The 12,562-nt window shown below is 42.7% G+C and overlaps 2 protein-coding genes across 21 annotated transcripts in view; both read left to right on the top strand.

The window, feature by feature from the left end:
• LOC122548150 (myc target protein 1 homolog) overlaps positions 1-12,562 on the top strand; it is a 154,563-nt gene that overhangs the window by 14,033 nt on the left and 127,968 nt on the right. The window lies entirely within an intron of this gene.
• LOC148148901 (uncharacterized) overlaps positions 1-12,562 on the top strand; it is a 95,861-nt gene that overhangs the window by 6,407 nt on the left and 76,892 nt on the right. The gene's annotated exons all lie outside the window — the stretch shown is intronic.

Below are 12,562 nucleotides of genomic sequence, written 5' to 3'. Positions count from 1 at the left end.
CTTCTGCCAGTCAGCCAATCCTCTATCCATGCCAGTACCTTGCCCCTAACATGATGGGCTTTTATCTTATTTACCAATTTCCCGTGCGGCACCTTGTCAAAGTCCTTTCAGAAATCCAAAAAGATCCATTGGCTTTCCTTTGTCTAACTTGCTCGTTACCTCCTCAAAGAATTCTAATGGATTTATCAGACATCATCTCCCCTTGATGAAGCCATGCTGACTCAGCCCTATTTTACAATACACTTCCTACCACTTTGCAAACTCATCCTTAATAATGGACTCGAAAGTTTTACCAATGACCAATATCAGGCTAAGCAGCCTACAGTTTCCTGTTTTCTGTCTCCCCAGACCTGGCCCAGTATTGATCCTGTGATAAATATCCTTAAGACTAATAGTCTGGTCACAATTATTACATTGTTGCTTGTGGGATCTTGCTGTGCGCATGTTGTTGCAATGTAGGAAACTTGGCAGTCAATGACAAGCTGTGCACAAGTACTGAAAACATGACACTGTCTTGGATATCCTGGCGCTACAGAAATGCAAGTCTTTGTTTCCCTTTCGCGATCAGGGTCAGTTCTGAAGCTGATTGTCAGTGTCATGATGGGAGGAAAGCTGGCTATCCCCATCCCACCTCCTCACTCTCAACATCACAGATGTAGCTCAGATTTCCAAATGTGGAATGAGCCCTCTCCAAAATATGATACAAAATCATACAAAGAGCAACATGGCAGGAAACTATCTGTAGGGATCTAAGTTAAAAATCACACAACACCAGGTTACAGTCCAACAGGTTTAATTGGAAGCACACAAACTTTCGGAGCAACGCTCCTTCATCAGGTGATTGTGGAGGGCTCGATCGTAACACAGAATTTATAGCAAAAATTTGCAGTGTGATGTAACTGAAATTATACATTGAAGAATTGATTGTCTGTTAAGCCTGTTAAGATTGTCTGTTAAGACAATCAATTCTTCAATGTATAATTTTAACTTTGTACACCCCAGTCCAACACCGGCATCTCCGAATCATGTAGGGATCACGGTTTGGTGGAGAGACTACAAGGCAGCATTATATAAACAGGAAACAGGGTGTATACAGCAATTTGTTCAGCACCAGAGAGAAATGATTGTTCCATTCTTTACTCTCACAAGTGTTATGTTACTCAGGGGTGATGGGGTCATGTGTTAGAAGTTGGCTCAGAGACTAGGGTTACTCGTCCCAGTAACATAGGTCTACTCACTGCTTGTTTCCTCATCAAGTATTTGGCTCAGTTAAAAGAAACCTTTGCTACCAGTCTAAAGGCTATGGATTTACTTGCTGCTGACAAGAATGGATACCTGTAATCAAGTTTCACACAGTACTGGGGTAATGTACTGCTGCTGAAATGACACCTGAGATGTCAAGCCAAGCTAGCTCCTCTGTGTTCACTACCCTCTCATTTGACAAATAGCTGAAAGCTTCCCTGTGGTGTTCTCATCAAATGTGCCTTCCTCATCTAATCAGAAACCAGATGATCTCATGATTCACGTATAGCTGTGAGACCTTGATGTTGACAAAATGCCTGCTGAGTTTCTCTACATGTAATGATAACAATTCACCGCATTTGAAAGTTTCTAACGTGGATTAATCTCTCTTTATTAAAGCTCATAACCCATTGTAACTTTGCTTATGGACATAAAGCAGACTTCAGTCACCAAAACCTTTATTGAACTATGCACACACAGAAAAAGGAGTGACCCCCACATGGTTGGAGCAAGTCCTTTGACACACTGAATGTCAGATGTCACTTTCTGTGATGTCATTCATAATGTGATTGACAGCTGATACCTTATATAACAACACCAGTCATGGGGTTAGAGAAAAGCATCAGGAATCCAGTGTGTTGTTTGTAAAGTGCCTTACATCCAAGGACCTGAAAACTAGCAGAAGGAACAATCCTTGAGTCTGAATGGGTAGGCCCGAGAGCGGACTGATTTAGGGTCTCAGACCTTGGTGTGGCACAGTAAAGTTGACTGGTGATCTCATTGGTGAAGAAGCTTCTCCCAGACATTGTTCTTTCTCCACACCGCACCCTACCATTCTTTACCTGTCCAACCTGTCCATCTTCCTTCCCACTGATCTGCTCCACCCTCTTCTCCAACCTATCTCTTTCACCCTCATCTCCATCTAGGCATCGCATTCCCCGCTACCTACCCCCCCAGTCCCAACCCCCACCCATTTATCTGTCAACTTGGCTCACAAGCATCATTCCTGATGAAGGGCTTATGCCCAAAATGTCGACTCTCCTGCTCCTCGGATGCTGCCTGACCTGCTGTGCTTTTCTAGCACCACACTCTTTGACTCTGATCTCCAGCATCTGCAGTCCTCACTTTTTACCATACCAGTCATGTCAGCTTTCCCCTGCTTTTTTTTCTCATTTCTCCCACTGATTGCACGCCCACTCACATTCAATTACTCCCTGTTCTCCCAATTCTGTGCCCTCGAGATCAAAGACGATTTTATTCCCCACTTGTTGTGGGTCCAGAGGTGACTGAACAGTCCACTGTTTGCACACCCTTTGGCAGATGGAGCAGTGGGTGTTTGCACTAGTCAATGGGATGCTTTGATGTTTGCACACTCCTTCCCTTCTTTATGCAAGGCTTCCATCTGAGTCTACTGAAGACACTTTATGAATGCTTCTTCACCAGTTTGGACCAAAGCTGATGTCACTATTCACACATAAACCAAAACATAGAAATATGTCTTCCTTTGAACTGGGAAGTTAAAATGTACATCATCTGAAAAGTGCGAGATTTTTGTTTAAATTCATTAACAAGATGTGGGCATCGCTGGCTAGGGAAGCGATTATTGTCCATCCTTCATCACCCCAGAGGGCAGTTACAAGTCAACCCCATTACTGTAGTCACACATGGTAATGATGTCAATTTCCATCCCTAAAGAAGCAGATGAGTTTTATCCAACAGTGGTTTTATGATCATTATTGGACTCAAATCCAGACAAAAAAAAACAAAAGAACTACATGTTGGAAATCAAATAAACAGAAATTGCTGGAAAAACTCAACAGGTTTGAGGGTGGCATGGTGGCTCAGTGGTTAGCACCACTGCCTCACAATGCCAGTGACCTGGGTTTGATTCCAGCCTCGGGCATTCTGTCTACGCACATTCTTCGCCGTGTCTGCGTGGGTTTCCTCTGTGCTCCAATTTCCTCCCACAATCCAAAGATATGCAGGTCAGGTGAATTGGCCGTGAGGTATTGCTCATCGTGTTAGGTGCATTAGTCAGAGGGAAATGCGTCTGGGTGGATTATTCTTTGAAGGGTCAGTGTGGACTTGTTGGACCAAATGGCCTATTTCCACACTGTGGCAAATCTAAGTTAAATTGAGATGTGATAGCATCCGTGGAGAGAGAGAGTAGAGTTAACATTTTGGGTCCTTTCTGAAGAAGGGTCATGAGATCTGAAACATTAACTATGCTTTCGCCCAATAGTCTTGCTGAGTTTTTGAAGCAATTTCTGTTTGTGTTTCTGCAATTGCATTTGACGTTCTTTGGTTGTTTTTGACTGTGAGTGAATATTTGTGTGCAAATGCAATGGTTTCCTCAAAGTCTTGTCCATGAAATTAACATTTATTGGAAGAAAACACTCTCTGTAATTTCATATTTCCTAAGCCTATCTTAAAAGTAACTTATGTACCAGTTACCCTGTTCAAACTCTAAACATCAGCTCATGATCTACACCTTACTGTTTTTCTAAAAGGTTATTTCTCAAACATTTTTGAGCACCTTTATTCTCAATATCTCTGTAACAAACTAACGCATTATAATTGTCTTAATCCCATTCAAGTGGACGACTAGATGTAGTTCATAAGCTGCGTCAGGAAAAAGTAGAAATCATCATGTACAGTACTTGGCACAAGGTGGGAACTGTTTCACTTGATGCCTGACTTTGAATGAATCAAATGCATCCAAAGAAGGTCAATGGACATGAAATGATGTTTGATCCTGATTCTTGAAATTGAGGCTTTTGTTATTGTTTTGATGGGATGTGAGATTGTTGACAATGGTACAATTTGTTGCCCATTGTAAGTTTCCTTAAACTGAGTGGTTTGCTAAAATTGAGGCTGGGTCTGGAGTCACATGTAGGTCAGACGAGGTAAGGGAAGCAGATTAAACAGCATTAATGAATCAAACACATTTGTCTCTAAATTCCCAATTGATTGAATTTAAGTTTTACAAGTTGACACAGTAGGATATGAATCTATGTCAGCAGAGCTTCAGACTTAGCCTCTGGATTAACCCTCCTCCAGTGAAATCATATCATTCCTTTAACATGGTATTTAGAACTACACAGTTCTCCAGTTGTGGCCTAACTAGTGTGTTATGCAGTTATAGCATGACCAGCTTGCTCTGTATTCCATGCCTTAGCTTCTAACTGCAGCTGCCCATGTGATTTCTTAAGCAACTTATCTACCTGCCCTGCTACCTTCAGGGATCCATAGATATAAATGCCAAGGTCCCTTGGCTCTTCAGTACTTTCCAGTGCCCTACCATGCGTGGTGTAACCCCTGCATCTTGCATTTCAGACAGTTTTGTAAACAATAAGCCGTTTTGCTCTTGATCTCATGGCCTTTAACTATCTTGGTTAGTCTACCATGAGGGATCTTATGAGAAATCCCACTAATGTTCATCTAAATCATATCAAAAGAATTCCCTAATCAACACCCCTGGTTACTTCTTCAAAGCATATTGATTAAATTTGTAAATCATGAACTTCCATTAACTAATCCATTTTTACATCCCTAATCAGTCCATACCACTCCAGGACCAGAAAAATATATATATAATTTTATTAACCAGTAGAAATTACAAACAGTTAATGTGAACAGTCATATACACGAAACAGCAATTTACAAAGGAAAGGAGTGACAGAGCTGGGCCCCAAACCCCACCTTACAACCAGTTTTCAGGGAAATGAGAACCAACATCAAACCAGGAGCAGATACATTCTGCCCCTCAATTTGTTTTCAGCATCTGTTAATTGTCAATCACAGTTAGCTAAAAGAAATTTAGATGAGGCAGGTAGACTCTGATTGATTGAGGTATTCCCATGGGGAATGCAGCAGGGATTGGCATTAAAAAATTGAGATGTATGAACAAATCCCTATCGCGTATATTGAACAGGACCCAGTGTGGCCTAAATGCTTCAAGTTGCAAACCAAACTGATAATCTTAAAATTACTTTGCTGGTTTAATTCCTAGGACAGTTGGGATTACTTACTGCTGTCCAAAGCAGAATCACATCTCATGTTGGACATGGTATTCTAAGGGTCCCCTGTGACATTCCCCATAGTGACATTCTGACTGCTGACTACTTGCCTGATCTGAGTTCAATCAGTTCCTTCAGATAGACAGCTAAAATTTCCCCCTGCATCCCCAAGCCAATCATGATACAACCATCAGCAACTTCTTCGCAAGTCGTATAAATTGGTGTCCCCTTTCCAAATGTGATTTCTTGTATCCCAGTCCTAATGAGTGTCAAATGAAAATCATCCCTTGACATTCAATGGCAACACTGTCCTGGGGGTTACCATTGACCTGAATGAGTGCAACTCCAACCATACTCAAGAAGTTTGACACCATCCAGGACAAGGCAGCTCAATTGATTGGCACCATATCCTCAAACATCCACTTCCTACACCACTGACGCTCAGAGCAGCAATGATTACCATCTAAAAGATACACTGCTGAAATTCTCCAACATTCCTTAGGTAGCACCTTCAAACCTTGTGATCTCTGCCACCTTGAAACGGAGGACAGTAGATACATGAGAACAACACCACATGCAAGTTCCCCTTCAAACCACTCATCATCCTGACTTGGAAGTGTATCTATGTTCCTTTAGTATCATTGAGTCAACATTGTGGAAGTCCCTCCTGAGCAGTGATATTGATTTACCCACAGTACACGGACTGTATTGATTCAAGGTGGCAGCTCACCAGATCCTTCTCCAGGGCAGCTATGGGTGAGAAATAAATGCTGGTCCAATCAGCAATGTGCACATTCCACTGGTGAACAGAAAAGAAAAAGTTTTGACTTTTCTGTTTAATAATTTTTGTGGTCTATTGGACCATTGTGCAGATTGGACTTAGTCAGCCAGATGAATAGTGAATCTACACTCAATAAACAAGGAAATTATTTGCCAGTTTGGGAGGGTAAGGTCAGGGGAGAATGATGAGGATCAAGGTCCCTTCCAGAGAGGTGCCATATGGTTGATGGGCTGAATGATTTCACCCAGAGAAGGCCATTCTGTGATCACATTCCTGACTTGAACCGAGTCAATAGTTTTCAAGCTTTGAGGCCTCAAAAAATGAACTGTTGCTGTTGAAGAGAACACATCTCAGCCTCCGAAAGACAAAACTGCGGATACTGATGACCTAATTCTCTTCCTCAGTCAGTCGAGTTGATTCATATTGATAATGAGTTTATCAACGAGACCTTGACTGTCTCAGGAATTTCCTGCCATCTGGTGTTCGTAATAGTTGGAGAATGATGAAATAATGAACCACTGCCACAGTCCAAACCTGCCAACTGAGTTTGCCAGATTTAACAAGAACATGACTGAACACAAATTTGTTATGCACAAAATTTAATGCAACTTTTCAAATGTCCTGGCTCAGAGAAAGCTAGCGGAAGGACTAAAATGATCAGTACAACCCGCTACAAAAAGGGAAATAAAAAGGTGAGACAGGGAGGTTTTTGTCATCTGTGTCTCATCGCTCCTGCCTCAGGGAGTTGTGGGTTCAAATCCTACTTGAGAGATTTAAGCATAAAACCTCTTGTGGAATGCTACATTGTTGGAAGGTGTATCTTTCTGGATAAGGATTAAACAACAACATCCCCATTTGCTCTTTCTGGAAAATGTAATAAGTCTCAAGACACTATTCAAATTGTTTTCAGAGTGTGTTGTCCAATATATGAGCCATGTGTGTGTCATTAGATGTGACCCATTTCTGGCTCTTTAATGTTTAATAACACCGATCTCAAAACATATTTCTGCATGGATATGAACTTTAACATTTCCGTTTGCTTGTTGGTGATACAGTGAAGTGAACAGAAAATGTAAAATTATCCTTTCACACCTATATTTACAGAGTGACCAATGACCAATGAACCAGAATGACCAAGATAATCACATTAAAATAACAATGGTTTTTCGACGAAAACCCCTCATATCGTTACAGCAATACCTCTGGCTTGTTCAGTTTTTTTTTTAAAACCAGTGGTACCTTAGAGTCAGTCTTAACTTTTTCATTAACACCCAGATCCTATTCTTTCTTACCTAAAATAAAACAAAGATCATTGGATCCTGGAGATCTGAAACAAACCAATAGAGGAGGTTCTGAGCAGGTCTGGCAGCATCTGCGGAGAGAAAAATGGTTAATGTTTCAATCCAGTGACCCTTCATCAGATCTTACTCAAATTGTTAACTTTATTTCTCTTTCCACAGATGCTTCCAGACTTGCTGAGTTTTTCCTGTACTTTCTGCTTTCGATTCTCTCTTATCTATATGCCTTTATAAATTTGTTAGCTTGTCATGCTTGCAGTGTGATGCATATACAGGAAATTGCATAAAATATGAACATTCATTGTGCCTGTAGGTCAGGTCATGTTGTGCTTCATTCCTCCTGACAACCCTCCACCAATCAGCGTCAACTTGTCTGGTTTAAATTTAAACAAAGCTTGACAGTTAACTGTCAGCAATCATGCCATCCCACTTATTGTGATTTCATGTGGTAGCTCCATACATCGGAGTCCACTTGCCAACCACTCAGCACTCTCTTCTCAAACAATCTAAAATGTTATTTCTGAAATAACTCCACTATAAGCTGGTATGCCATCACCAAGTCACCCTTTATTTATCTGTGCATAGTATATAACAATGACCCAGCTAACTCTACAGTGAACAGAACTACTGACACTCTTGTTTATTTATTTGCTTTCTTACAGAATGATTGACGCTGCTGTTTATTTTTTTAAAATTACTGCCACATTACCACCTAACTGTGGTAGTGCTTATTTTTTCCCCAGCACCCGTGTTGTGTGTGTGCAGGTGTGAGACACAGTGAAAGACACAAGGTGCATGAAACTTTATTCAAATTTCCACTACCAGGAAGAAAGGAAACACCTGAGTGGCCAGTGACAGGCAGTGCCCTTCACATCAAAGGGCAATGCTGCGTGGTCAAGCAGTGAAGGGGAGGGCAGGGATTAAACCAAAATAGAGTTGGAAGGGGAAATAATACACTCCACTCCCTGCGGCGCACACCCTTCCCTGAAAAACTCCAGGGTGTTGGTGGACACGGTGTGCTCCTTCTCCAGAGACACCCAGGTTCTAACGTAACACTCTTTTTATCTCTGTCAGCCAGGACTCCTGGATTGGATCAGGTTAATAGCCCCAATTAGCAAACTCATATTCTGTGATGTCCTGAATTGGAATGGCAGAGTTCATTCTAATCACTACAATTTCCCTTCTGGTGTTCTGATGGGTGCAAGACAAAAATATTTTACAAAATATGTTTCTTTTCAACAATTTCCTTACTGTGTTAAGTATATCATTGTTATCCAGCACTCTAGCTGATCCACAATAAGAGGCATCAGCAGGTAGTTTATTAAATGTGTCAGATTAGTACAAAATTGACTGAGGTATAAACACAAAGATCAGTTTGAATTCATCACATCTAAACTAATGTGCTGTAGGAATTTGATTTTTTGCAAAGCCTGACTTCAGGGCAACATAGCCCAAGCTGCAGGTGGTAAGGTGGCTCAGTGGTTAGCACTACTGCCTCAAGTAGTCAGGGACCTGGATTCGATTCCAACCTCAGGTGACAGTCTGTGTGGAGTTTGCACATACTACGATACAGAAGAAGACAGGTCAGTGGAATAAAGTGTGCTGTTTTCTAAATGGCATGTGGGCATCGCTGGCTTTATCAGTTTCTATGTCTATTTGCCTGTCAAGATGTGGTAGTGGAGAAAGTGAGGACTGCAGATGCTGGAGATCAGAGCTGAAAATGTGTTGCTGGAAAAGCGGTGTGGTGGTGAGCTGCTTTCCTCTTGAGCCACTGCAGTGCATATGGTAAACATTGTGACTGATATGGAGAAGGGAATTCCAGGATATCACACCAAGAGATAGAAAGAAACAGAGATACACATCAAGGTCAGGATTGCTTGTGATTTGAGGAGAAATGGTGAGAATGTGTGAAGCTTGGAGGGAATAATGTTCCCATGTATTTAATGCCCTTATCCTTCTAGATGACAGTATTCATGGGTTTGGGAGGTGCTTTTTAAGGATCTTTTTGGTAAGTTTCTGCAGCGCATCTTGTAGGTAGTCCAGAGTGGTATGGTGGATGAGTGGTTAGCACTGCTGCCTCACAGCACCAGGCACCTGGGTTCAATTCCCACCTCAGGTGATTGCCTGTATGGAGTTTGCACATTCTCCCCGGGTCTGCATGGGTTTCCTCTGGGTACTCAGGTTTCCCCCCACAATCCAAAGATAGGCAGGTGAATTGGCCATGTTGGATGTATTAATCAGGTTTAAATATGGGGTGGGAGAATGGGTTGCTGTTTGGATGGTTGGTGTGGACTTGTTTGGCCAAAGGGCCTGTTTCCATACTGTGGGGAATCTCATCTAAGAGAAAATGTTCATTAATTATTCATTATCCCATGGCATTTCGGGAACAGAATCTCTCTCCAAAAAATTGACAGACTACTTCAGGACAATGACATTCTGATACAAATCATCCACTTGAAGGCTTCAGCCTGTGTTTTATCTCCATGGAGCTGATCTTTGGGTGGAAAAAGGATACAGAGTCAGTGTACATGGAGTTGAGATGCTGCAGTTATATGAAGGAATGGTAGAACTGCTGAAATGTTTTTTTTTAGTTTTTTCCACCAAATTATTTCAGCTTTCCAACAATAACATTAGCTCAGTCGCAGCAGTGTGAACTGCACCAATCAACCACACCGCCCCGTGGCCCAACATTTCAACTCCCCTTCCCACTCTGCCGAGGACATGGAGGTCCTGGGCCTCCTTCACCGCCGCTCCCTCACCACCAGACGCCTGGAGGAAGAATGCCTCATCTTCCACCTTGGAACACTTCAACCCCAGGGCATCAATGTAGACTTCAACAGTTTCCTCATTTCTCCTTCCCCCACCTCACCCTAGTTCGAAACTTCCAGCTCAGCACTGCCCCCATGACTTGTCCTACCTGCCTATCTTCTTTTCCACCTGTCCAAACCACTCTCGTCCCTGACCTATCACCTTCATCCCCTCCCCCACTCACCTATTGTATTCTTTGCTACTTTTTCCCCAACCCCACCCTCCTCTAGTTTATCTCTCCATGCTTCAGGATCTCTGCCTTTATTCCTGATGAAGGGCTTTTGCCCAAAACGTCGATTTTGCTGCTGCCTGTTGCTGCCTGAACTGCTGTGCTCTTCCAGCACCACTAATCCAAAATCTGATTTTCAGCATCTGCAGTCATTGTTTTACCGCAGTGTGTACTATGCATAAGATGCACTGCGGAAATTTACAAGCAAGATCCTCAAAAAGTGCTTTCCAAACCCACGAATACTTTCATCTAGAAGGACAAGGGCAGCAAATAGATGGGCACACCAGCCCTTACAAGTTTCTCTCCTAGCCACACACCATCCTGACACGGAAATATATCCCCGTTTCCTCAAAATCCTGGAATTCCCTCCTCAGAGCATTATGGGTCTGTATAAAGATGATTTGAAATGGTTCAAGAAGGTTGCTCACCACTACATTCTCAAGGGCAACTAGACATGGGCAATAAATACTGACCTGTCAGTGACACCCATGTCCCACAAGAGAATAAAAACAAAATCCCAGCATTTTGTGAAAGAAGAACTAACTTTTGTTGTGAAGCCCATTCTCTCTTCAGGATTTAGTAACCCTCAAATTTTAATATTGTCTTCACTCAGTCATTGCACTCTCATCTCTGAGTCAGAGGGTTTTGGATTAATTTGCTTCCTTCAGCGGTCTCCAAAACAGTGAATCTGCATCAAAAGTAATTTTTTTACCTTGTCTGTGATGAACCTTTGAGTATATAGAAGACCGCATTACTGCAAGTTTGTTCTTGTGTCTCGCATTCAAATCTTGATACTACCTTCAACGACATGTGGTTGAATGACTCATATTGGATGTCAATCAGCAGCACGCTTGCTATGAGCCGAAAGGTCATGGGTTCACCTTCCACTTCAAAGACTTAACCAGCTCGGTTGGCACAGTCCAGTATTGAAGGAATGCTGCATTATCAGGAATACTGGCTTTTCAATGAGATATTGTACCTTCTCATGAATGTTAAAGACCCCAGAGCACAATTCAAACAAGTAGAGCAAGGCAATTCTCCCTTGTACCTTGGACAATATCTGTCCTTCAATCACCATCAATAAAAATAACAGATTGTCTCATCACTTGTTTGTGGAGCTTGCTCTGAGCAGATCAGTTGCTACGTTTCCTACATTACAATGGTGAATACCCGAAAGAGGGGGACTCAAGTGATTGGGGCATGTAGGCGTGTGTGAAAATCCCTGTCTCCCTGCTTCCCCCTGATTAAGTCCAGGGTGGAAAGGGTTTGGTCAGTCTTCCTGCTCAGAGGCCAATTGAGGCCCTTTAGTGATTCTGATGAATAATTTATGGACTTTAGCCTATCGCCACAGCTAGTCAAGTGGTAATGAATGGTAGACTTAACTGTTGGGAAATACACTAAGCAAACTCCATTGAGTTTGTCCTTCTGAATGCGGGGGTGATGGAGTGCAGGTCCTTCATTCAAAGGCTAATATTCCTCCAACGTCTGTAATTTTGAGCCTAAATGAGAGACCTGACAATGTAAACTGGGGATGGGGAGATGGCGAAAAGGGTGGGATGAGCTGACAAGAAGCCAACTCTTGCCCATTTTCTGAGCTCCCTTCCTTCACCCCCTCCCGTCTCTCACGAGGCTGGTGTTCCTCTTCCTTGGAATCCATCTCCCACTGTGCTTACCTGTTCTGGAGGATTCATGGTTGATCTTCTGGGTTAGCCCCGGTGCAATACTGGCAGTGGCCACCATGAGTAGTGGCGCTGCTGTTCAATCAAGTTGTCATCCTCTGATTGGCTGCCATCTCTCAGGGGTAGGACTTCAATTCTTCTGGGTCCTTGACAAGAATGCCACATTACCTCAAAGTCAATGTTGTTTCTCTTGCAGCAGTGACACATGTCTCCTCCAAGGCAAGAACACAAGAACTAGGAGCCAAAGCAGGCCATTCAGCCCATCGAGTCTGCTCTATCAAAGTGACTTAATCATCCACACTCAACTGCAGCCTGGGCTACCAGGAGCAGCACTGGTCAGAGGCCCGACACTACGTTTGTCACTCATCCCAGACCCCACCTCCTGCGTACGATTTTGTGGTGGAACCCAGTAAAGAGTCTCTACCATGATGCTCCGGCCTCAACATTTGAGGCTCGATGGATTCTCAATGTTTGTAATTTAATTGGTTGGTTGGCGGCTTTACAAA

Source organism: Chiloscyllium plagiosum, unplaced genomic scaffold (assembly GCF_037043375.1).
Source record: "Chiloscyllium plagiosum isolate Xiang-an unplaced genomic scaffold, Cpla_swu_hap1 HiC_scaffold_10, whole genome shotgun sequence".
Classification (NCBI taxonomy): domain Eukaryota; kingdom Metazoa; phylum Chordata; class Chondrichthyes; order Orectolobiformes; family Hemiscylliidae; genus Chiloscyllium; species Chiloscyllium plagiosum.
This window is presented reverse-complemented; position numbering and strand designations above follow the sequence as displayed.